This window comes from Balaenoptera physalus (assembly GCF_965194825.1).
Source record: "Balaenoptera physalus genome assembly, chromosome: 12".
In the NCBI taxonomy this organism is placed as follows: domain Eukaryota; kingdom Metazoa; phylum Chordata; class Mammalia; order Artiodactyla; family Balaenopteridae; genus Balaenoptera; species Balaenoptera physalus.
In genome coordinates, this window is record NC_138897.1 from 10,427,837 (window position 1) to 10,454,664 (window position 26,828).

Below are 26,828 nucleotides of genomic sequence, written 5' to 3' on the forward strand. Positions count from 1 at the left end.
CTATACATTATTCAATTGAAGGCTTACAACTTAGAAGTTTCTAGGTCAAACTTCTATTTATTTATTTATTTAGTTAGTTAGTTGCACCGGGTCTTAGTTGCGGCTTGCAGGATCCTTAGTTGCAGCTTGCCCGCTCCTTAGTTGTGGCATGTGGACTCTTAGTTGCTGCATGCATGTGGGATCTAGTTCCCCGACCAGGGATTGAACCTGGGTCCCCTGAATTGTAAGCGTGGAGTCTTATCCACTGCGACACCAGGGAAGTTCAACTTCTTTTTGATTTAATGTAAGAGGTGAATCAAGGGGAATAGTACTTGAAGAACAGTAACTGTGCAGTCTCATCTTCCTGTGGACTTGCTTTATTTATATGACAAGATCCTGGGCTTCACACCAATGAAATAACAGGATGAGTCTTTTTCAAGGTTTTGGAGAGGATGAGTATACTTTACATAGGGAAATAACATAATTAATTTGTGGCCAGAGAGTAAACCGTGGCAGATTAAAGATTGCCCCATATATATATATATATATTTGCTACATTCCTCATTGAGTTTTGGAACCAAATTCTACAAACCTTGAACGTAGGGTAGCCTGAGTGACTTGTCTGAACAACAGAATGGTGTAGAGTGATATATGGGACTTCTGAACCTAAGTGATAAGAAGATTTTAGCTTTCACCCAGGCCTTTTGGAATGTTCATCGTTAAAACTAGTTTTCATTCCACTGGAGGAAGCCCAAGCCCATGCATCTGTGTGCAAAGCTCCAGAGGAAGGGACAACAATCTTCAAGCTAGTGCCTCTAGCTGAGACATCAGTCAACCACCAGCATCAAGTGCCATGTGTGAGCTTCATGGACAGTGGATACTGCAGCTGCATTTGGGCCATTTCTGCTGTTGTTCTGTGGAGGTGAGAATGGCTGCCACCTGAGTCCTTCCCAAGTTGCAGATTTGTGGGCAGAATAAATAATTAATATTCTTTTAATTTATTACTTTGCAAAGGAGAAGCCACAGTGAGCTACAATGAGGTAGGAGGGGCGCAATCACAATAAAATCAAATCCCATAACTGCTGGGTGGGTGACTCACAAACTGGAGAACAATTATACCACAGAAGTGCACCAACTGGAGGGAACGTCCTGAGCCGCAAGTCAGGCTTTCCAACCTGGGGGTTTGGCAACGGGACAAGGAATTCCCAAAGAATGAGTCTTTGAAGGGTAGCAGGATTTGACTGCAGGACTTCAACAGGACTGGGGGAAACAGAGACTCCACTCTTGGAGGGCACACACAAAGTAGTGTGTGCATCAGGACCCAGGAGAAGGAGCAGTGACCCCATAGGAGACTGAACCAGACCTACCTGCTAGTGTTGGAGAGTCTCCTGTGGGGGGGGCACAGCTGTGGCTCACCAAGGGGACAAAGACACTGGCAGCAGAAGTTCTGGGAAGTACTCTTTGGCGTGAGCCCTCCCAGAGTCCACCATTTGTCCCACCAAAGAGCTGGGTAGGCTCCAGTGCTGGGTTGCCTCAGGCCAAACAACTAACAGGGAGGGAACCCAGCCCCACCCATCAGCAGACAAGTGGATTAAAGTTTTACTGAGCTCTGTCCACCAGAGCAACACCCAGCTCTACACACCACCAGTCCCTCCCATCAGGAAACCTGCACAAGCCTCTTAGATAGCCTCATCCACCAGAGGACAGACAGCAGAAGCAAGAACTACAAATCTGCAGCCTGTGGACCTAAAACCACATTCACAGAAAGAAAGACAAAATGAAAAGGCAGAGGACTATGTACCAGATGAAGTAACAAGATAAAACCACAGAAAAACAACTAAATGAAGTGGAGATAGGCAACCTTCCAGAAAAAGAATTCAGAATAATGATAGGGAAGATGATCCAGGACCTCAGAAAAAGAATGGAGGCAAAGATCAAGAAGATGCAAGAAATGTTTAACAAAGATCTAGAAGAATTAAAGAACAAACACTTAGAAGAATTAAAGAACAAATAAACAGAGATGAACAATACAATAAGTAAAATGAAAAATACACTAGAAGAAATCAATAGCAGAATAACTGAGGCAGAAGAACGGATAAGTGACCTGGAAGACAGAATGGTGGAATTCACTACTGCAGAACAGAATAAAGAAAAAAAGAATGAAAAGAAATGAGGACAGCATAAGAGAGCTCTGGAACAACATTAAACACACCAACATTCTCATTATAGGGGTCCCAGAAAGAGAAGAGTGAGAGAAAGGACCTGAGACAATATTTGAAGAGATTATAGTCGAAAACTTCCCTAACATGGGAAAGGAAACAGCCATCCAAGTCCAGGAATTGCAGAGTCCCAGGTAGGATAAACCCAAGGAGAAACATGCCGAGACACATAGTAATCAAATTGACAAAAATTAAAACAAAGAAAAATTATTAAAAACAACAGAGGAAAAATGAAAAATAACATACAAGGGAACTCCCATAAGGTTAAGAGCTGATTTCTCAGCAGAAAATCTACAAGCCAAAAGGGAGTGGCACAATATATTTAAAGTGATGAACAGGATGAACCTACAACAAAGATTACTCTACCCAGCAAGGATCTCACTCAGATTCAATGGAGAAATTAAAACCTTTACAGACAAGCAAAAGCTAAGAGAATTCAGCACCACCAAACCAGCTTTACAACAAATGCTAAAGGAACTTCTCTAGGCAGGAAACACAAGAGAAGGAAATGAGCTACAATAACAAACCCAAAACAATTAAAAAAATGGTAATAGGAACATACATATCAATGACTACCTTAAATGTAAGTGGATTAAATGCTCCAACCAAAAGACATAGACTGGCTGAATGAATACAAAAACAAACCCGTATATATGCTGTCTACAAGAGACCCACTTCAGAACTAGAAACAGATATTCCATGCAACTGGAAATCAAAAGAAAGTTGGAGTAGCAATACTCATATCAGATAAAATAGACTTTAAAATAAAGAATGTTACAAGAGACAAGGAAAGACACTACATAATGATCAAGGGATCAATCCAAGAAGATATAACAATTATAAATATATATGCACCAAACATAGGAGTACCTCATACATAGACAAATGCTAACAGCTATAAAAGAGGAAATCGACAGTAACACAATAATAATGGGAGACTTTAACACCTCACTTACACCAATGGACAGATCATTCAGACAGAAAATTAATAAGGAAACACAAGCTTTAAATGACACGATAGACCAGATAGATTTAATTGATATTTATAGGACATTCCATCAGAAAACAGCAGATAACACTTTCTTCTCAAGTGCAAAAGGAACATTATCCAGGATCACATCTTGGGTCAAAAATCAAGCCTCAGTAAATTTAAGAAAACTCAAACTGTGTCAGACATCTTTTCCAACCACAGCAATATGAGATTAGAAATAAATTACAGGAAAAAAAACGTAAAAACACAAACAAATGGAGGCGAAACAATATGTTGCTAAATAAACAAGAGATCACTGAAGAAATCAAAGAGGAAATCACAAACTCCAGAGACAAATGACAACAAAAACACGATGATCCAAAACCTATGGGATGCAGCAAAAGAGGTTCTAAGAGGGAAGTACATAGCAATAGAATCCTACCTAAAGAAACAAAAAAAGTCTCATAAACAATCTAACCTTACACCAAAAGGAACTAGAGAAAGAAGAACAAACAAAACCCAAAGTTAGTAGAAGGAAAGGAATAATAAAGTTCAAAGCAGAAATAAATGAAATGGAAACAAAGAAAACAATAGCAAAGATCAATAAAACTAAAAGCTGGTTCTTTGAGAAGATAAACAAAATTGATAAACCTTTAACAAGACTCATCAAGAAAAAAGGGAGAGGACTCAAATCAATAAAATTAGAAATGGAAAAGTAGATGTTACAATGGACACCGCAAAAATACAAAGCATCATAAGAGACTACTACAAGCATCTCTATGCCAATAAAATGGACAACCTGGAAGAAATGAACAAATTCTTAGAAAGGTATAACCTTCCAAGACTGAACCAGGAAGAAATAGAAAATATGAACAGACCAATCCAAGTAATGAAATTGAAACTGTGATTAAAAATCTTCCAACAAACAAATGTCCAGGGACCAGATGGCTTCACAGGTGAATTCTATCAAACATTTAAAGAAGAGATAGCACCCATCCTTCTCAAACTCTTCCAAAAAATTGCAGAGGAAGGAGCACTCCCAAACTCATTCTACCAGGCCACCATCAACCAGAAAGAGATATTACAAAAAACGAAAATTACAGACCAATATCACTGAATAGAGATGCAAAAATCCTCAACAAACTACTAGCAAACAGAATCCAACAACACATTAAAAGGATCATACACCATGATCAACTGGGATTTATCCCAGGGATGCAAGGATTCTTCAATATACACAAATCAATCAATGTGATACACCATATTAAAAAATTGAAGAATAAAAACCATATGATTATCTCAATACATGCAGAAAAAACTTTGACATAATTCAACACCAATTTACGATTAAAACTCTCCAGAAAGTGGGCATAGAGGGAACCTACCTCAACATAATAAAGGCCATATAAGAAAAACCCAAAGCCAACATCATTCTCAATGGTGAAAAACTGAAAGCATTTCCTCTAAGATTAGGAACGAGACAAGGATGTCTACTTTCGCCACTATTATGCAACATAGTTTTGGAAGTCCTAGCCACGGCAATCAGAGAAGAAAAAAAACAAAAGGAATACAAACTGAAAAAGAAGAAGTAAAATTGTCACCATTTGCAGGTGACATGATACTATACATAGATAATCCTAAAGATGCCACCAGAAAACCACTAGAGCTAATCAATGAATTTGGTAACATTGCAGAATACAAAAGTAATGCACAGAAATCTCTTGCATCCTTATACACTAACAACGAAAGATCAGCAAGAGACATTTCAGAAACAATCCCATTCACCATTGCAACAAAAAGAATAAAATACTTAGGAGGTAAAAGACATGTACTCAGAAAACTATAAGACACTGATGAAAGAAATCAAAGATGACAGAAACAGATGGAGAGATATACCATGTTCTTGGATTGGAAGAATCAATATTGTGAAAATGACTATACTACTCAAAGCAATCTACAGATTCATTGCAATCCCTATCAAACTACCAATGGCATTTTTCACAGAACTAGAACAAAAAATTTCACAATTTGTATGGAAACACAGAAGACCCCGAACACACAAAGCAATCTTGAGGGGAAAAAATGGAGCTGGAGAAATCAGACTCCCTGACTTCAGACAACATTTCAAAGCTACAGTAATCAAGACAATATGGTACTGGCACGAAAACAGAAATAAAGATCAATGGAACAGGATAGAAAGCCCAGAGATAAACCCACGCACATATGGTCAACTAATCTATGACAAAGGAGGCAAGGATATACAATTGAGAAAAGACAGTTCTCTTCAATAAGTGGTGCTGGGAAAACTGGACAGCCACATGCAAAAAAAAGAAATTAGAACAATCCCTAACACCATACACAAAAATAAACTCAATATGGATTAATGACCTAAATGTAAGGCCAGACACTATAAAACTCTTAGAGGAAAACATAGCAGAACACTCTTTTACATAAATCACAGCAAGATCTTTTTTAACCCACCTCCTAGAATAATGGAAATAAAAACAAAAATAAACAAATGGAACCTAATGAAACTTCAAAGCTTTTGCACAGCAAAGGAAACCATAAACAAGACGTAAAGACAACCCTCAGAATGGGAGAAAATATTTGCAAACGAATCAAAGGACAAAGGATTAATCTCCAAAATATATAAACAGCTCATGCAGCTCAAAATAAAAAAACAAACAACCCAATCAAAAAATGGGCAGAAGACCTAAATAAACATCTTTCCAAAGAAGACATACATATGGCCAAGAGGCACATGGAAAGCTACTCAACATCACTAATTATTAGAGAAATATAAATCAAAACTACAGTGAGGTATCACCTCACACTGGTTAGAATGGGCATCATCAGAAAATCTACAAACAACAAATACTGGAGAGGGTGTGGAGAAAAGGGAATCCTCTTGCACTGTGGGTGGGAATGTAAATTGATACAGCCACTATGGAGAACAGTATGGAGGTTCCTTTGAAAACTAAGAATAGAACTACCATATGACCCAGCAATCACACTCCTGGACATATATCTGGAGAAAACCATAATTCAAAAAGACACATGCATCCCAATGTTCATTGCAGCACTATTTACAATAGCCAGGTCATGGAAGCAACCTAAATGCCCATCGACAGACGAATGGATAAAGAAGATGTGGCACATATATACAATGGAATATTACTCAGCCATAAAAAGGGACGAAACTGGGTCATTTGTAGAGATGTGGATGGACCGAGAGACTGTCATACAGAGTGAAGTAAGTCAGAAGGAGAAAAACAAATATCATATATTAACGCATATATGTGGAATCTAGAAAAATGTTGTAGATGAACCAGTTAGCAAAGCAGAAATAGAGACACAGATGTAGAGAACAAACGTATGGACACCAAGGGGGGAAAGTGAGGGGTGGGCGGTGGTGGTGGGATGAATTGGGAGATTGGGATTGACATATATAAGCTAATATGTATAAAATTGATAACTAATAAGAACCTGCTGTATAAAAATAAAATAAAATTCAAAACGAAAAAGTTAATACTTTGCCAAACACAGTACATAAAAGTCACTTCTCACGTTGCATCTGCACTGAAATATGCACGTATCCTTCTATTCTGAGGCCTCATATCCCAAGCATTCCCCTGATTTTCTCCTAATCTTGTCTCCAAAGCTTATTCAGGTCTATTGGCACATTTGCAGATAGGTTTACATTCCTACTGAGAGTTCAGGAAATTTTCAGAGCCCCTCCGGCCCGTTATTTAGAGTCTCAGCTCAGTCACTGCTGTTTTGAGGCATGTGGATCTCCTGGCAATCTTCCTGGAGGCTGCTTTTAGGAGCTAGTCGATAATTCCTCTATTCTGAGATTCCCAAACATAAACGGAGGTTGGTTTTTTGTTTGTTTGTTTTGTTTTCCATTCTCCTAGATTCAAGGGATACAAACTTCATACCCACATTTCAGTTCAGGTTAAGCCTTATCCAATTCTCATTGGCTGGATGAGATTTAATCCTCTTTTAGGAAGGGGTTTCTTTCCAAACATCATTCTGCACTACCCCTTTTTCTATGTTCTGAATTTCTTTGTACAGTTTCCAAAATTCTCAGCCCATGGGACTGAAAAAAATTATTTGATAAAATTATATCTTATATCTTATAATTATACCCCTCCACAGGTAGAGTTTTTTTTGTTTTTTTAATGCATGGCAAGAGTCTCTTTTAGAACTCAGCATTAGAAAGTAGATCATTTATTTTCAACTACATCATTCTTCACTAGACAGTATATATATAAAATCTTGCTTACTGAATCAATAGTCGGAGCAGTGTCATGGGCACAGGGAAGTAAAGGTAGATCAACTTTGATTTTCACTCAAAATAGTTTTAATAGAAACAATAATAATAGTAATAATAGAGCCTGGCTGCCCTTATAGACAAGTTTATAATAGAACCGCTTTTTTTTTTTTAAACCAGGAACCAGTGTCTTGCTTTAATGTTATCAGCCTAATAATCAAATCACCAGGAATACTTAGAGCCTCAAAAATGTTTTATCTATTTAATTCTCACCCTTACCCCCAAATGTCACTAGCTGTTTGTACAAGTGCAATTACAGGAAATTGCTATAGCAGAAAGATTTTTGGCAATCACTGTAAAAAATGATCAATAGTACATCAGGCTGATGGTGGTGTAAACTTTAATGGAAGGAATGAACGTTTGCTATAAATGCTTCTCACCAGACATATTGGCAATTATACAAAATATTTAAACCTCAGTAGGTTGTGAGAAGTAAGCCTAATATTTTGAACTCCCAGAACCTAAGTATAGTAATATTCAGAATGATATTATGTGAAAATAAACTACATAGTTTATATATTCTATAAAACCTCTCCTTTCTATATTTTATGAAGAGGCTCTTTGCCTCAGTGAATAGGAACATTAAAGCCTAAATTTTCTCCCATCAATTGGGGGGCCTTTGACAAATGGAGACAGTACTTCTGGAGTTCTTCCAACGACAATGATTAACCAAGACAAGTAAGCAGAAGGTCACCTGGAAGGTGAGAGCTCATCTACATAGACATTTCTAATTTCCTTTGGTGTCTCCTATCTCTGCTCTGACATCCCTAATGCTTATACTTTCTGTACTCCCTTTAAGATATCTAATCTCTGGCACTGATATGACTAGACCTTTTTTTTAAATTTGACATCACAAATAACCAATGGACTAGTATCCTAAGGTAAATTAGTTTCTAAAAAAAGCAACTCTAATATATGTGATGCATTGAAGACACAATTGTGTTTTGGTGAATTTTCTGCTTCTCCTTGACAACTGATGGTCACTATCGAAGAAAAAAAAAAGAAAATATATGAATGACCCGTGTTCCAGTATTGGCTGATAATCAGATGTTTGAAATTTAGAACACATTTTCTTACAGAAATTATATTATCCATAGACTTTTGAAAACCTGTAGGTTATTAGTTTGCCAGGATGAATGTTCAGTGTTGCAGTTTGACCAGTGATTTCTAAGTGCCAAATAGAAGGGAGCCTTTGAATCAATGGACACTTAGCTATAACAGATTGAAGTTTCTAACTCACAAGAAATACAAGGATATTTTCATGAAACTTTTAAAAATACATATTTTCAAATTCATATTTCAAACAGCTAACATGATGTTCACTGATAGTTTTTCTCTTAAAATAAGCATTTATAAATAAAATTTCCATTACTTTTAAAACCCTGATTATTTCAATAAATTGGAAAGAGATATAATATTCATTTATTCAAGAAAATTTACCAGAGGCTCCGACTTCGGAGGTCAAATCCCAGGGAGAGGACTGGGGTTGGCTGCGTGAACACAGCCTGAAGGGGGCTAGTGCACCACAGCTAGCTGAGAGGGAGTCCAGGAAAAAGCCTGAAACTGCCTAAGAGGCAAGAGACCATTGTTTCAGGGTACGCGAGGAGAGGGGATTCAGAGCACCACCTAAACGACCTCCAGAGATGGGCGTGAGCCCCGCTATCAGCGCAGATCCCAGAGACGGGCATAAAATGCTAAGACTGCTGCAGCCACCAAGAAGCCTGTGTGCAAGCACAGGTCACTATCCACACCTCCCCTCCCAGGAGCCTGCCCAACCCACCACTACCAGGGTCCCGTGATCCAGGGACAACTTCCCTGGGAGAACACATGGCGCACCTCAGACTGGTGCAATGTCATGTTGATCTCTGCCGCCGCAGTCTCACCCCTCATTCTGTACCCCTCTCTCCCCCCGGCCTGAGTGAGCCAGAGCCCCCGAAGCAGCTGCTCCTTTAACCCCGTCCTGTCTGAGCAAAGAACAGATGTCCTCAGGCAACCTACATGAAGAGGCGGGGCCAAATCCAAAGCTGAACCCTGGCAGCTGTGCAAAGAAGAGAAAGGGAAATCTCTCCCAGCAGCCTCAGGAGCAGATTAAATCTCCGCAATCAACTTGATGTACCCTGCATCTCCGAAATACCTGAATAGACAATGAATCATCCCAAAATTGAGGCGGTGGACTTTAGGAGCAAATGTAGACTTGGGGTTTGCTTTCGGCATCTAATTTGTTTCTGGTTTTATGTTTATCTTAATTTAGTGTTTAGAGTTTATTATCACTGGTAGATGTGTTTATTGATTTGGTTGCTCTCTTCCTTTTTTTATTTTATATATACATGTATATATTTTTTCTTTTTTCTCTTTTTTGTGACTGTGTATGTGTATGCTTCTTTGTGTGATATTTCTGTATAGCTTTGATTTTGCCATTTATCCTAGGACTCTGTCATTTTATTTTTTTATTTTATTTTTTTTAGTATACTGTTTAGCACTTGTTATCATTGGTGGATTTGATTTTTGGTTTGGTTGCTCTCTTGTTTATTTCTCTCTTTTTTTAAAATTACTTTTTAATTTTTTTTATTTTTCATAATGTTTTAATTTATTTTAATAACTTTATTTCATTTTTTTTCTTTCTTTCTTTCCTTTTTCCTCCCTTTTCTTCTGAGCCGTGTGGCTGTAAGGTATTGTGCTCCGGCCAGGTGTCAGGCCTGTGCCTATAAGGTGGGAGAGCTGAGTACAGCACATTGGTACACCAGAGACATCCCAGCTCCACGTAATATCAAATGTGAAAGATCTCCCAGAGATCTCCATCTCAACGCTAAGACCCAGCTCCACTCAACGACCAGCAAGCTGCAGTGATGGACACCCTATGTCAAACAACTAGCAAGACAGGAACATAACCACACCCATTAGCTGAGAGGTTGCCTAAAATCATAATAAGGTCACAGACACCCCAAAACACACCACCAGACGTTCTGCCCACCAGAAAGACAAGATCCAGCCTCATCCACCAGAAAACAGGCACCAGTCCACTCCACCAGGAAGGCTACACAACCCACCGAACAAACCTTAGCCACTAGGGGCAGACACCAAAAACAACAGAACTACGAACCTGCAACCTGCAAAAAGGAGACCCCAAACACAGTAAGTTAAGCAAGACGAGAAGACAGAGAAACACACAGCAGATGAAGGAGCAAGGCAAAAACTCAACAAACCAAACAAATGAAGAGGAAATAGGCAGTCGACCTGAAAAAGAATTCAGAGTAATGATACTAAAGATGATCCAAAATCTTGGAAACAGAATGGAGAAAATACAAGAAAAGTTTAAGAAGGACCTAGAAGAACTAAAGAGCAAACAAACAATGATGAACAGCACAATAAATGAAATTAAAAATTCTCCACAAGGAATCAATAGCAGAATAACTGAGGCAGAAGAACAGATAAGTGACCTGGAAGATAAAATAGTGGAAATAACTACCACAGAGCAGAATAAAGAAAAAAGAACGAAAAGAATTGAGGACAGTCTCAGAGACCTCTGGGACAACATTAAATGCACTAACATTCAAATTATAGGGGTCCCAGAAGAAGAAGAGAAAAAGAAAGGGACTGAGAAAATATTTGAAGAGATTATAGTTGAAAACTTCCCTAATATGAGAAAGGAAATAGTGAATCAAGCTTAGGAAGCACAGTCTCATACAGGATAAAACCAAGGAGAAATATGCCAAGACACATATTAATCAAACTATCAAAAATTAAATACAAAGAAAAAATATTGAAAGCAGCAAGGGAAAAGCAAAAAATAACATACAAGGGAATCCCCATAAGGTTAACAGCTGATCTTTCAACAGAAACTCTGCAAGCCAGAAGGGTGTGGCAGGACATATTTAAAGTGATGAAAGGGAAAAACCTACAACCAAGATTACTCTACCCAGCAAGGATCTCATTCAGATTCTACAGAGAAATCAAAGCCTTTACAGACAAACGAAAGCTAAGAAAATTCAGCACCACCAAACCAGCTTTACAACAAATGCTAAAGGAATTTCTCTAGGCAAGAAACGCAAGAGAAGGTAAACACTTACAATAACAAACCCAAAACAATTAACAAAATGGTAATAGGAACATACATATTGATAACTACTTTAAATGTTAATGGATTAAATGCTCCAACCAAAAGACATAGACTGGCTCAATGGATACAAAAACAAGACCCATATATATGCTGTCTACAAGAGACCTACTTCAGACCTGGGAAACATACAGACTGTAAGTGAGGTGATGGAAAAAGATATTCCATGCAAATGGAAATCAAAAGAAAGCTGGAGTAGCAATTCTCATATCACACAAAATAGACTTTAAAATAAAGACTATTACAAGAGACAAAGAAGGACAATACATAATGATCAAGGGATCAATCCAAGAAGAAGATACAACAGTTGTAAATATTTATGCACCCAACATAGGAGCACCTCAATACATAAGGCAAATGCTAACAGCTATCAAAGGGGAAACTGACAGTAACTCAATCATAGTTGGGGACTTTTAACACCCCACTTTCACCAATGGACAGATCATCCAAAATGAAAATAAATAAGGAAACACAAGCTTTAAATGATACATTAAACAAGATGGACTTAATTGATATCTATAGGACATTCCATCCAAAAACAACAGAATACACTTTCTTATCAAGTGCTCATGGAACATTCCCCAGGATAGATTATATCGTGGGTCACAAATCAAGCGTTGGTAAATTTAAGAAAATTGAAATCGTATCAAGTATCCTTTCTGACCACAACACTATGAGACTACGTATCAATTAAAGGAAAACATCTGTAAAAACTACAAACACATGGAAGCTAAACAATACACTACTAAATAACAAGGAGCTCACTGAAGAAATCAAAGAGGAAATCAAAAAATATGTAGAAACAAATGACAATGAAAACACAACAACCCAAAACCTATGGGATGCAGCAAAAGCAGTTCTAAGAGGGAAGTATATAGCAACACAATCCCCTCAAGAAACATCTCAAATAAACAACCTAACTTTACACATAAAGCAATTAGAGAAAGAAGAACAAAAAAACTCCAAAGTTAGCATAAGGAAAGAAATCTTAAAGATCAGATCAGAAATAAACGAAAAAGGAATGAAGGAAACGATAGCAAAGATCAATAAAACTAAAAGCTAGTTCTTTCAGAAGATAAACAAAATTGATAAACCATTAGCTAGACTCATCAGGAAAAAAAGGGAGAAGACTCAAATCAGTAGAATTAGAAATGAAAAAAGAGAAGTAACAATACGCTGCAGAAATACAAAGCATCCTAAGGGACTAATACCAGCAACTCTATGCCAATAAAATGGACAACTTGGAAGAAATGGAAAAACTCTTAGAAAGGTATAACCTTCCAAGACTGAACCAGGAAGAAATAGAAAATATAAACAGACCAATCACAAACACTGAAATTGAAACTGTGATTAAAATCTTCCAACAAACAAAAGTCAAGGATCAGATGGCTTCACAGACAAATTCTATCAAATATTTGGAGAAGAGCTAACACCTATCCTTCTCAAACTCTTCCAAAATATAGCAGAGGGAGGAATACTCCCAAACTCATTCTATGAGACAACTATCACCCTGATACCAAAACCAGACAAAGATGTCACAAAGAAAGAAAACTACAGGCCATGTCCTTGAACTTTATATAGATGGAATCATACAGTGGTTCTCTTTGGGTTGAGATTCACCCATGTAGTTGCTTCAGTAGTTCCAATAGCTTGCATCGATAGTTGATTATTTTTTCATTTCTGTGTATTGTTCTTAATGGACACTTGGGTTTCAAGTCTGGGGCTATTATGAATAAAGCTGCTGTGAACATTCTCAGATTTGCCTTTGGATAGACATAAGCACTCACTTCTCTTGAACATATATCCATGAGTGGAATTTCTGTGTCACAGAGTATTATTACCTTTAGCAGACATTTTTTCTGAACTGATCATATCAATTTACATTCCCACTGGCAATGTAAGAGAATTTAAATACAGATTCTGGATTGTTTTATAGGTTTCAGTAAAGTTTATTCAAAATGTAAAAAAAAGAAAAGAAAAGAAAAGAAAACTACAGACCAATATCACTGTGAACACAGATGCAAGAATCCTCAAGAAAATCCTAACAAACAGAATCCAACAGCACATTAAAAGGATCATACACCATGATCAAGTGGGGTTTAACCCAAGGATTCTTCAATATACGCAAATCAATCAATGTGATACACCATATAAACAAATTGAAGGAGAAAAATCATATGATCATTTCAATAGATGCAGAAAAAGCTTTCGACAAAATTCAACACCCATTCATGATAAAAACTCTCCAGAAAGTAGGCATGGAGGGAACTTACCTCAACATAATAAAGGCCATATATGACAAACCCACAGCCAACATCGTTCTCAATGGTGAAAAACTGAAACCATTTCCTCTAAGATCAGGAAAGGACAAGGTTGTCCACTCTCACCACTATTATTCAACATAGTTTTGGAAGTAGTAGCCACAGCAATCAGAGAAGAAAAAGAAATAAAAGGAATCCAAATCAGAAAAGAAATAAAGCTGTCACTATTTGCAGATGACATGATACTATACACAGATTCCCTAAAGATGCCAGCAGAAAACTACTAGAGCTAATCAATGAATTTGATAAAGTAGCAGGATACAAAATTAATGCACAGAAATCTCTTGCATTCCTATACACTAATGATGAAAAACCTGAAAGAAAAATGAAGGAAACACTCCCATTTACCATTGCAACAAATAGAATAAAATAACTAGGAATAAACCTATCTAAAGGGACAAAAGACCTGTATGCAGAAAACTATAAGGCACTGATGAAAGAAATTAAAGATGATACAAATAGATGGAGAGATACACCATGTTCCTGGATTGGAAGAATCAACATTGTGAAAATGACTAGACTATCCAAAGCAATCTACAGATTCAATTAAATCCTTATGAAACTACCAGTAGCATTTTTCACAGAACTAGAACAAAGAATTTCACATTCTGTATGGAAACACAAAGGACCCGAATGGCCAAAGCAATCTTGAGAAAGTAAAACGGAGCTGGAGTAATCAAGCCCCCGGACTTCAGACTATACTACAAAGCTATAGCAATCAAGACAGTATACTACTGGCACAAAAACAGAAATATAGATCAATGGAACAGGATAGAAAGCCCAGAGATAAACCCACGCACATATGGTCACCTTATCTTTGATAAAGGAGGCAAGAATATACAGTGGAGAAAAGACAGCCTCTTCAATAAGTGGTGCTGGGAAAATTGGACAGGTACATGTAAAAGTATGAAATTAGAACACTCCCTGACACCATACACAAAAATAAACTCAAAATGGATTAAAGACCTAAATGTAAGGGCAGACACTATCAAACTCTTAGAGGAAAACATAGGCAGAACACTCTATGACATAAATCACAGCAAGATCCTTTTTGACCCAGCTCCTAGAGAAATGGAAATAAAAACACAAATAAACAAATGGGACCTAATGAAACTTAAAAGCTTTTGCACAGCAAAGGAAACCATACACAAGACAAAAAGGCAACCCTCAGCATGGGAGAAAATATTTGCAGATGAAGCAACTGAAAAAGGATTAATCTCCAAAATTTTCAAGCAGCTCATGCAGCTCAATATCAAAAAAACAAACAACCCAATCCAAAAATGGGCAGAAGACCTAAATAGACATTTTTCCAAAGAAGATATACAGATTGCCAACAAACACATGAAACAATGCTCAACATCACTAATCATTGGAGAAATGCAAATCAAAACTACAATGAGGTATCACCTCACACCAGTCAGAATGGCCATCATCAAAAAATCTACAAACAATAAATGATGGAGAGGGTGTGGAGAAAAGGGAACCCTCTTGCACTGTTGGTGGGAATTTAAATGGATACAGCCACTATGGAGAACAGTATGGAGGTTCCTTAAAAAACTAAAAATAGAACTACCATATGACCCAGCAGTCCCACTACTGGGCATATATCCTGAGAAAACCATAATTCAAAAAGAGTCACGTACCACAATGTTCATTGCAGCTCTATTTACAATAGCCAGGACATGGAAGCAACCTAAGTGTCCACTGACAGATAAATGGATAAAGAAGATGTGGCACAAATATACAATGGAATATTACTCTGCCATAAAAAGAAACAAAATTGAGTTATTTGTAGTGAGGTGGATGGACCTAGAATCTGTCATCCATAGTGAAGTAAGTCAGAAAGAGAAAAACAAATACTGTATGCTAACACGTATATATGGAATTTTAAAAAAAGTGGCTCTGAAGAACCTGAGGGTAGGACAGGAATAAAGATGCAGACATAGAGAATGTACTTGAGGACACGGTGAGGGGGAAGGGTAAGCTGGGACGAAAAGAGTGGTATGGACATATATATACTACCAAATGCAAAATAGATAGCTAGTGGGAAGCAGCCACAGAGCACAGGGAGATCAGCTCGGTGCTTTGTGACCACCTAGAGGGGTGGGATAGGGAGGGTGGGAGGGAGACGCAAGAGGGAGGAGATATGCGAATATATGTATTTGTATAGCTGATTCACTTTGTTATACAGCAGAACCTAACACACCATTGTAAAGCAATTATACTCCAATAAAGATGTTAAAAAAATAAATAATATACATAAGTATTAAAAAAAAAAAGAATATTTACTGATAACCTGCCATGTGTCGGGACTGGGACTTATTCTAGAAACCAGAAATGCAACTATGAATGGTGCAGGAAAGGCATCTGCCCTCGTGCACTTACATTTTATTTGGTAACCAACAATAAAGACAGGTGATTTCAGAAAATGTTTCCCTGGGAAGTGATATTTAAGTTAGACATTTAATCCTGAGAAGGTACCATCCACGTGAATATACTGAAAATAATGTTCTGGAAAGAATGAATATCTTGCTTGTGTAAAGGTACTCATTTGTGAATGAAGTTCGTATATCCAGTGATAGAAAAGAAAGTATTATTGGAACACCACAAAAAAGAGTATATAAGGTACAAGATGACATTAGTAGGAAGAGTCTAAATCATTTAGGGTTTTGAGGGTCATTGTAAGCAGTTTGCGGTTTCATCTAAATACAGTCATTCGAGAGGTTTTATAAGATTCCCTTTATTACAAAGCAAGACATTTAAATAGGAATTAGTTGCAATAAATGTAAGGACTATGAAAAAAGGAAAATAAAAGGCAACTACCTCTAAATTCACAGCATTTTATATATATATATATATATATATGTGTGTGTATATATATATATGTTAAATGATTTTGAGAAAAAAATTCCATTCAAAATGCAACAATAACATCAGACTTCTTATGAAATAGAAAAACGAGAGACATCATTTGCAAGAATATAGAATATCTGCTATTTACGGCATCATTCACCATGAATAGCTTTATACTGAAACAGAATGAAAAAAAAGAAAAAAATGTCAAGCCTTGTAGTAATTATTAAAAACAGGAATTATTAAAAACAGGAATATGATCCTGAGTTAGAACCAAAAAAAATTCAATAATTTTTTCACATAATTGGATATATTACAGTGGACTGCTTATTGGTGTCTCATTCTTGGGGTAGTGAGGGCTATTTTGTTTCTTTTGTTTTACAGTTGATGAATGAAATGAACCTATTTGTGTCATTCAAGAAAAAATTCCCACGTCTGTTCACAGGTGGACACTTTTGTGATTGAAATCATGGCTCGTTTAAATTGTTGAATATTTTCACATGAGAAAAAAATTATGATTGTAATAATTCATACCAGTAAAACAGATTTAAGGAAACTCATTCTATTGGTGTCGTCCTTCTATGCTTAAACAACTTGCCAGAAATCAAATTGATGGCCTGATCCACTTTTGCAAAATGTGGATGATTAAAGAAAATCATCTAATTTCAACCTTTATGACCTAACATTTTTCAGTTCATTTTTCTCAATTATTATGGAGTGTGAATGAAAAACTGCTAGAGGAAACTATTAAAATGCAGTACAAAAGAATATTAAAAATTACAAGATTTCAGTTTCTGTTCAGAGACAGAAAGCTAGAAAGATGTCATTCTCACCCTTACAAAAAAAGAAGCTGGAAAGACTTCAAGTTATAGATTTGTTGTGAACCCATAGGAACACTGATACCTAAGGGCAAATGTCCATGGCAAATTCTGGATCTGGATCTGAGACTTCAGTGAGACACAAAAATTGAGCATTTGCTTCCCTGTGTAAAAGCACCAAAGGCCCCGTAAAGCCTGGAGGGATGCTGCAGAAAATGTGACTAGAAGTTTTGACAAATTGCTGGAGGGAGAGTGTGGGCAAGCATGAGAGTGTGACACTCCTAGGGAACACAGCATAGAGAAGTTCCCATCCCCTTGTTGTATTTGCCTCCAGGAACCTCGTCAGGCTCTCAGTGGGCTGATCCTGAAGAATCAGGAGAAGTCCCGCCACCCCACTCTGCCCTACCCCAAATGGTATCAATGCAAACTGGTGCATGAGAAGAACAGCCACTGCTAAAACCACCCAGACACGCTGACCCTATATCCTTAGGCCACTTTTTTAAAGGCAGCAAATTTAAACAAAAATAATTATAAATATATGTTCTCTTAATGGAATTAAACTTTAATAATTGAAAGATATCTAGACAATCTGTAAATATTTGGAAATTAAGAGAAATCTCCTTCAAACAACTATGGGACAAAGAGAAAGTGTCAGGGTAAATTAAAAACAAAAACAAACTTTTGAACTAAATTAAAATAAGGATACAATGTATCAAAATTTGTAAATACAGCTAAAGCAATGCTTAAAGGGAATTATTTTTCATCAGTGCACATAATAGAAAAGAAGAAAGACCTAAAATGAATAACCTAAGCTCCCACTTTAGGAGAGTAATGGAGAAAACTGCATATTAAACCTAAGGGCAGCTGAAGGATTAAAATAATAAAAATTAGAGTAGAAAACAATGAAATTGAAAACAGGAAAATAGTAGAGAGAATGAGGGAAAGAGAAAGATAGTTCTTTAAATATATAAATGAAACTGATTAAAAACATGAACCACAACACATATCTTACACCACACAGAAAAATTATCTCAAAATCAATCCTAGACTTAAATGCAAAATATAAAATTATAACATTTCTGGAAGAAAATATAGCATATCTGTGTGGCCTTAAGTTGGAAATATTAACATGCAAGAAATTATGGAAGTGCACAAAAATAGAAGGATAGGGATGGGTCAAAGGGACAAAGGAATCCCTAATGGCTAAATGTGGAAGTATTTTAGCAAAAAAATAAATAACATAATGCCAGATTATAATCCAAAGTATAAAATAAACATACTTAAATCTCTACTGATATAAATAAATGAGCAAAGAATGAATAAATATGGAAGGAGACAAATCCTACAGAAGTATCCCAAATAACATTATACATACTCCCATTTCAGGAGGTAGAAGTTAGCTCTCCACATCCACTGTGTGAAATGGATTTATTTGTAGAGCACAGAAAGGGAAGATTCATACCTTTCCAGTGGAGAAGTCTGGGTCCCACTATTCTAACCACGTGACCAAGTTGAAGTCACCAACCTTGCAGCCTCTCATGAGATGTGGTGAAAAGGGCAAATCACTTCTGTGGTATTCCTTCCAAAGACCCTTAACACTAATCTGATCATGAGTTAGAAACTTTAGAAAAACTCAAATTGAGTAAAATTGAGGGACGTTCTACAAAATATTTGCCAAGTACTCCTCAAAACTCAAAGTAAATCAAAAACAGGGAAAGATTCAGAAACTGTCATAAACCTCATGAGGCTAAGTGGACATGATCACTACATGCAATGTTGTATTCTGGATTAGATCCTGGAATTTGGAAGAGTACATTCATAGAAAAAATGATGAATCTAAATAAAGTCCGGAGGCTATGTAATAGTAATGTAACAGCGTTGGTTTCTTAGATTTGACAAAGGTATCATGGTAACGTAAGATGACAACATTAGGGGAAACAAATTCTGTGTGGGGTATACTGAAATTCTCTGTACCATCCTGCACTTTTCTGTAAGTCTAAAATTATTTTTTTTAAAAGTTTATTAGAAAAACAACTACGGCTCTATATTTCCACACTTTAAGTATTAAAACATCTGGAATTGTTCTTATTTTCTATTGATATTGGTATGATAAAACTGAACAAAGTTAAATGACAAATGGCAAGGTTAATATCTAAATTTCATATTGTACAATGCAACATTAGACATAAGAACTAAGATTGATCTAGTCCTGTAGAAGAGAGTTGCTGGGTTTCCTGTTACAAATCAGAGAAGTTACAATTATATATGCTGATTTATTATTTATCGCTTTCTTAAATTTTGAACTTAAAAACTTTATTGGTCAAAATCAAACATATTTGCATTACAGCACATAATATTTGTATGTGTGATACTGTGATTTATAAGAAGAAATATATATGTGGTCTTTATACCCTTTCCCCCAACAGAGCTCCTAAAACCTTGGAACTTAAGTGAAGAGAGTGATAAAGGTATCTTGCGTTATGTTAATGAAGTGAGTTTGGGATCCACCTAAGGATGGAGCTGGTTGCTAGAAGAATGAACCTTGTGATTAAGAGAGTCGGAACTTTCAGTCCCACCCACCCTGACATCCAGGAAGTGGGGAGGGGCTGGAGGTTGAATCAGTAACCAATGGTCAATGGTTTAATTAATCATGCCCATGTAATGAAGCCTCCATAAAAGCCAAGAAGGACAGGGTTTGGAGAGCTTCCAGATTGATGAACACGTGGAGATTTGGGGAGAGTGGTGATTTGGAGAGGGCAAAGAAGCTCTGTGTCCTTTCCCCATACCTCCTTCTGTGCATCTCTTCCACCTGGCTGTTGAGTTATATCCTTATATAACACACCAGTGACTTAATAAGTAAAATATTTCTCTGAGTTCTATAAGCTGCTCTACCAAATTAAATCAACCCAAGGAGAAGGGTGTTGGAATCTCCAGTATATAGCTAGGGGGTAAGAAGCTTACATCATAACCTGGGCTTGCAACTGGCATCTGAAGTGTGTGTGTGTGTGTGTGTGTGTGTGTGTGTGTGTGTGTGTGTGTGTGTTGGGGGTTTGGGAGGAGTCTTGTAAGACTGAGTCCTTAAACTGGAATCTGATGCTATTTATGGGTAGCTAGTGCCGGAATTGAGTTGAACTGAGCTGGCCACATAATCAGAGAAGTTAGCAGCCACCTCAAGTGGCCAAAAGAGGGGGCAGCTGAACAGACCTGGCACTGGGGCTCCCCAAACTGGTAAATGTCTTTTAGTATAATGTGTATCAAAGAAACACTGGAGTTGCCCCCATGAAAACAAAGGTGAGAGAGAAGATCACTCCAGCTGAGAAGGGCAGAGGGGATTGAATCGAGCACAGTGCAAAAATTGAAGAAATTTTATTCCCCTAATTTTTTTTTCTTACTATAAATCAAGAAATGAGATCATTAGTGAGAATGAGATATGTAGTTAGGAGTTTAGGATCTTGGGAGAGTAAAACTAAGTAGAAATATCTTTTGTGCTATTTAGAGGAGAAAACAATTTTTTTTTAACCTAATAATATGGTAACAGAAAAACAGATAATTCTCAGTCCTGGAAATAAGTGAGAGGTATAAAATGTGAGCATAACTTCTTATAGGTCTGCTTACTTTGCACCTTAGGAATCTCAGTTTTGCTTTATTTTATTTTTTTTTTAACATCTTTATTGGAGTATAATTGCTTTACAATGTCATGTTAGTTTCTGCTATATAACAAAGTGAATCAGCTATATGTATACATATATCCCCATATCCCCTCCCTCTTGCGTTTCCCTCCCACCCTCCCTATCCCACCCCTCTAGGTGGTCACAAAGCACCAAGCTGATCTCCCCGTGCGATGCAGCTGCTTCCCACTAGCTATTTTACATTTGGTAGTGTATATGTAAGTGCTACTCTCTCACTTCGTCCCAGCTTACCCTTCCCCCTTGCCGTGTCCTCAAGTCCATTCTCTACGTCTGCGTCTTTATTCCTGTCCTGCCCCTAGGTTCATCAGAACCTTTTTTATTTTTATTTTTTTAGATTCTATATATATGTGTTAGCATACGGTATTTGTTTTTCTCTTTCTGACTTACTTCACTCTGTATGACAGACTCTAGGTCCATCCACCTCACTACAAATAACTCAATTTCATTTCTTTTTATTGTTTTACATTTTTATTTGTTTTCTGTCCTTCTAAGTTCCCACAGTAACCACCAAACTTTTTTCTTTTAAGTCTCTCATCCATAGTAATGGGTAAGAGACTATGGAAACCAAACACCAAAGTCAAAGCAGAAATTGCCACTCCATAATCATTTACTTTTCAAAGGCTTAGCCAAGCAGTCCTGCACCACAATCAGCAATAAAAATGTTCAAGATTGATGGTCTTAATTGTGAAAGCAGTACAAAGGTCCTTGGAGCAATGAAAAATGCCATAGTGTTTTTCAAATAAAACAAAAGGGTACTTTCAAATCAAATTCCATGCAACTCATTTAAGTTTCCTCCAAGAAAAGTACCTTTAGAAACAAAAATCACAGGATACCTTTCTAATTTCTCATATACCTAATAAATATAATTTAAAATATTTTTATGAGATAGTCTTGATATTTTACTGCATGAAGTGTGTTTATGGGACAGTACCAAAATGTCTAATAATGAACTATTGTAGTAGTATTTGACTTTGAATAGCTCAAATAGTGGCCATTTAAATCAATGCTTTCTGAAGTGTTGTGCACACACCTATAGGAAGATACAAAACCATGATTGAGGTAAAGAAAGGAGATATCATAAGCTTTATACCTGTATACATATATATGTTTTATATTTATATAGGTAAATATATATAATCTACAAAGAAAAAATAGGTTTTTGTAATGTATGATATATAGATTCCATCTCATACTATCATTTGGTCCTAATGTATCAGTGTCCTGATGGAAATACCATGGTGCAGAGAGGATGAGCATGGCCTTTGAGGGGATTTTTCAATGTAAGTGTTTTGAGATATATATTAATTAATTATATCTTATTAAATAGAATATTATCTAATTTAAGTTGAGTTAACCATGAAAAAGGGATGAGTTTTATGAGGGAAAAATAAGTATTACTAGAAAACCTTGGACTGGAACAAGTATTAAAAGTATAAATGAGAAAGTATATGTCAGAGCTGACATGCTTCTACTTTGACTATATACCTGTACTTTTAAAATATTTGTGTGCAGAATATTAAATATTTTAAATAAAATCACAGATGTTGTATAATTTTAACCTTCATGTTCCTCTATACATTTCCAAGAGAGGTATATTTTTATACAGACAGAATGCAATTATCATATTTAACTAAAAATAATTTATTGATATCATGTAATCTCCCACTGATGATCAAACTCCACTGATTTTCTCAAAATTACATTTTTATACGTAGTTATTCAAGTCTGTATCTAAAACAATTCCACACGTGACTTTTTAAGTCAGTTTTATATAGAGCTTAGTATTTGTAAGTTTCCTGAACTATGGTTTAATATTTTTTATCATTTTTAATGAAAAATTCTTGGCAAGTATTCTTGAAATGTGGCACCTTCCCCATTCTCTCTACCCTCTCCATCTTGAAACCCGATTACAAATGTATGCAACATTTCCTCTATGTCTTTTTTTTTTCTTTCTCTTTTGTATTTATTTATCCTTTTGTCTTGCTGTGCTTCAACCTACATTTTCTGATCAGTCTTTCAGTTCTCTAATCCTTTGTTTTGTTGTTCCTAAACTACTGTTAAACCCATCTATTTAATTCTTAATTTTACTTCCAAAAGTTCTGTTGTATTCATTTTTATACTTCATTTTTATACTGTTTATATTTTGAAACTCTCTTTATACATATTAATCGTATTTGTTTTAAAGTCCCTAATAAATGCAATATATTAGTCTCTTTGTTTTGCATCTATCTTCTATGCTTTCTAAGCTTATTTTCTGAGACCCTGTGACAAAAGACATTCTAGAAAAACACCTATATTTTATCACTGCGAAAGCATCATTCTGAGTGAAAAAAGGAACTGATTTTTTTCTATTCTATTCACATTGTTTGAAAGATTCATATGGACAATTCTAGGAATGTTTGATGCCTATTTAATGATGCATGTATATCCCATTCTTTCACCTAACAGTTTAGTTTCTATTATGTTACTTCAATTCTAAAGTATTTTACCCATATTTTATAATTAAATTTATTCAATGATCAACATCAGACATTTTACTACAGATACTCCATCATCATATTGTTGCTTAGAACTTTTCCACAAGTTTTTTTGTTTTTTTGATTGTTTTTTCCCCCAAGATGAGAACAAGGATACAATATTACCTGAGTTTCTACATGGTGGGAAAACACTTTTAAAATAGATTTTCCCAATATTCACTTTCCATATTTTAAGCAATTATTCTTTTTGTATGTTTAGGGATGTTTTTACAATTATAACCATTTCTATTTTTAATCTCTCCTTTCATTGTTGTCTGGTGACTTCCTTATTTTTAGCTGAAGCTTTGTTCTACAGTCCTATGACAGCTACTGTCTCATTATTATTTATTTTTGAAAGGAAGCTCTCTTTCTAAGAGTAGACAAATATTAATGGAGAATATTAGGAAATGTTAGGAAAGTGAATATTGGAATATAAGACTGATTGAACCATGTCTACTGTCTGTCCTTTGCACCATCACTCTGCCCTGTGGATATGGCTCTCAAAGGACTAGCAAGAGAAATATGCGGATAGTAGTGAAACTGCACATGGTCCAAGTATTACATCTGCAATTTGGGGTTTAATTTTATTTAGCTGACCGAGAGTAGCAGTTGCAAAGTTGATTGCTTACTCAACTTACCTTCTCTATCCAGTTAAACTGAGTTCTCCCCAAAGCAGACCCTGGGGCAAGTATATGGGTGCAATTAGTTAATTAGGCAGATTATCTCTAGAATCATCTATAGAGGAGTGAGCATGTGAGAGAGGAAGAGAAAGAGGTCATTATAGACCATGTGGTCAACAGAAGCTCCTGCAGGCAACTCTGAGGGACAGTGTAGAAAATACCTCAGAGTTATCTCAACAGAGGGGCAAGTCAGCTAAGACGTCACACCAAATCCCTTCTTTCACTGGCTGCTCTTAGGAAGCGTTAACTTTGTAGTATTGATAATTCCAGCTTATACCAAGCATTCTGGGCGAAGACCCTTGGACACTCACATTTGGCAGCCATTGGGTCTGGAAATAGTAAAAACTGAGGGGAAATGGTGTGGTATTAACAGCATATGCTACAGGGTAATACCTACCATCTTGTAAAAATTGTTTTTCTGTTGATTATCTTGGACCCTTTCCCCCCTATCTTTCACAAGCATAAACAGAGCTCTAAACCATCACTATAATGTTGCAGATCTGGAACCTGTGGTTCTAGGCAAGGTAGGCATTAGTTTGGTCCATAACAATGTGCACCTATTCTAGAAGGCCATTCAGCAATGGCTGAGAATTTAATAGGCTTTCTAGGAAATTGAAGCTATTTTGCCTTTTGTTATAGCAAAGACGAAATGTTCTTCCCATCTAAAAATGTATTTGGTGTTAATCAAATGTATTGAAATACAGAAACCTATTTTATCATCATTAATAGGAAGCCTCTTACTTTAGCATTGGAAAGAAAGTATATGCTTCCTTTTGAGGTTTGTTTTCAATGCCTTAGAAATGGAATACATTGAAACATTTGAAAAATGAAATTGCTAATGAAAAATATTTCTGAAAAGTATTTGGGCATTCTATTCTCCACAATCTGATAATTAAACTGATAATTCAGATCAGAGAGTATACTGAAGCTAATATAAGGTTTTCTGAATGCATCTACCTAGCTATAATTTTCATAATGAGACATATGATAGTGGTTAGTGTTCAGTCATGATTTAACAGGAAATTTTATGGTTCGTGACTTATACATCTCCTTTTTAGAGAAACCCAAAGGAAAAGGATTTGCTCCAAGAACTCTTAAAACAGTTGCATACCAAGCAAAAGTAAATGACAGGTGTGCATATGTGGCCTTGAACATTTGAAATCTTAAAAGATTTATTCTTCTGAGCCTGAAAAAGTATTGCTTATGGGATTCTGGTAATTTATATCTAGCATAGTTCATAAAGGATAGCATGATATCTAAACTTCCCACATTCTTTTTATTTGAAAACAATTATATTTCTTAACAGTTTTTCCTTATCTTCTCAGTCTCGTAAAACATACATATTGGCTGGTACAATCTTTCAGCAAATTACAGGAAAAAAAAGTGTTCTTATAATAATGGCTAAATTTCACTGAATACTTTATATTTTCCAAGTTCTAAATCTTGCAGGTATATTAATTTATTCAATTCCTAAAAAAACCTTTGGAATTAAGGACTAATATATCATCCCTAATTCTTAGATGAAAAAACTGAAGTACAGAGACATTTCACAACTAATAAGAGTCGATTATGACTCCAACTGTGGCCCCAGGGTACAAGCTCTTAGCCATTATAGTGCCCTGTCCCCAAAGACATTAAAATATCAAAAAATATAGTTTTATATTTAAGTACCTAAGAGTAGTAGGCTGATTTTGAGAACAAATAGTAGACTTTTCCATCTTCACGTCTTTTTTTCTTTGAATAATAAGCTTGAAAATAGTTTTCAAAGACAAGGAGGAGACTTTCTGAATTAATCATCTTATTTCACAAAGTCTATTAAATTTAGCATTTGATAGTAATTGTTTCTGAAGAAAAGAAAACACATCAAACCTGAGAACAAGGAGAGTAATAAGTAACTATCAATTTGATGAACATTTGCCAACCCTTAGTATATTTTGAATATTCTGAGTATATCTTGAGTATAGGCATTCAAGTGAGATTGATTATGGCACCAACCTAACTTTACAAAGTTAAAATAATATATGCAAAAATCTAGAAAAAGATATGATTTATCATTATAATATAAAATAGTTAATGTTGAGTTATGATACAGACAAGATTTATCCAGTAGACTTTTCTATGGCAAAGGAAATATCCTATGTACCTGGGCTGTCCAATATGGTAGCCATCAGCCATAAATTGCTTTGAGCAACTGAACTATGACTAGTGCAACTAAAGTCCTGGATTTCATGATTTCATAGAATACACTTAATAGTAAAGATATGCTTAATAAATATTTAATTAACTGAGATTTGTATTCAGCAACAATATATTATCAAAATGTAAAAATATAGTTA

The 26,828-nt window shown here is 36.0% G+C and overlaps 1 protein-coding gene and 2 long non-coding RNA genes across 3 annotated transcripts in view; 2 read left to right on the forward strand and 1 right to left on the reverse strand.

Moving 5' to 3' along the window:
* Positions 1-26,828, reverse strand: part of LOC309639119 — a 1,037,414-nt gene that overhangs the window by 671,914 nt on the left and 338,672 nt on the right. The gene's annotated exons all lie outside the window — the stretch shown is intronic.
* LOC309639132 overlaps positions 1-26,828 on the forward strand; it is a 932,641-nt gene that overhangs the window by 251,314 nt on the left and 654,499 nt on the right. The gene's annotated exons all lie outside the window — the stretch shown is intronic.
* Positions 1-26,828, forward strand: part of CDH19 (cadherin 19) — a 277,276-nt gene that overhangs the window by 6,319 nt on the left and 244,129 nt on the right. The window lies entirely within an intron of this gene.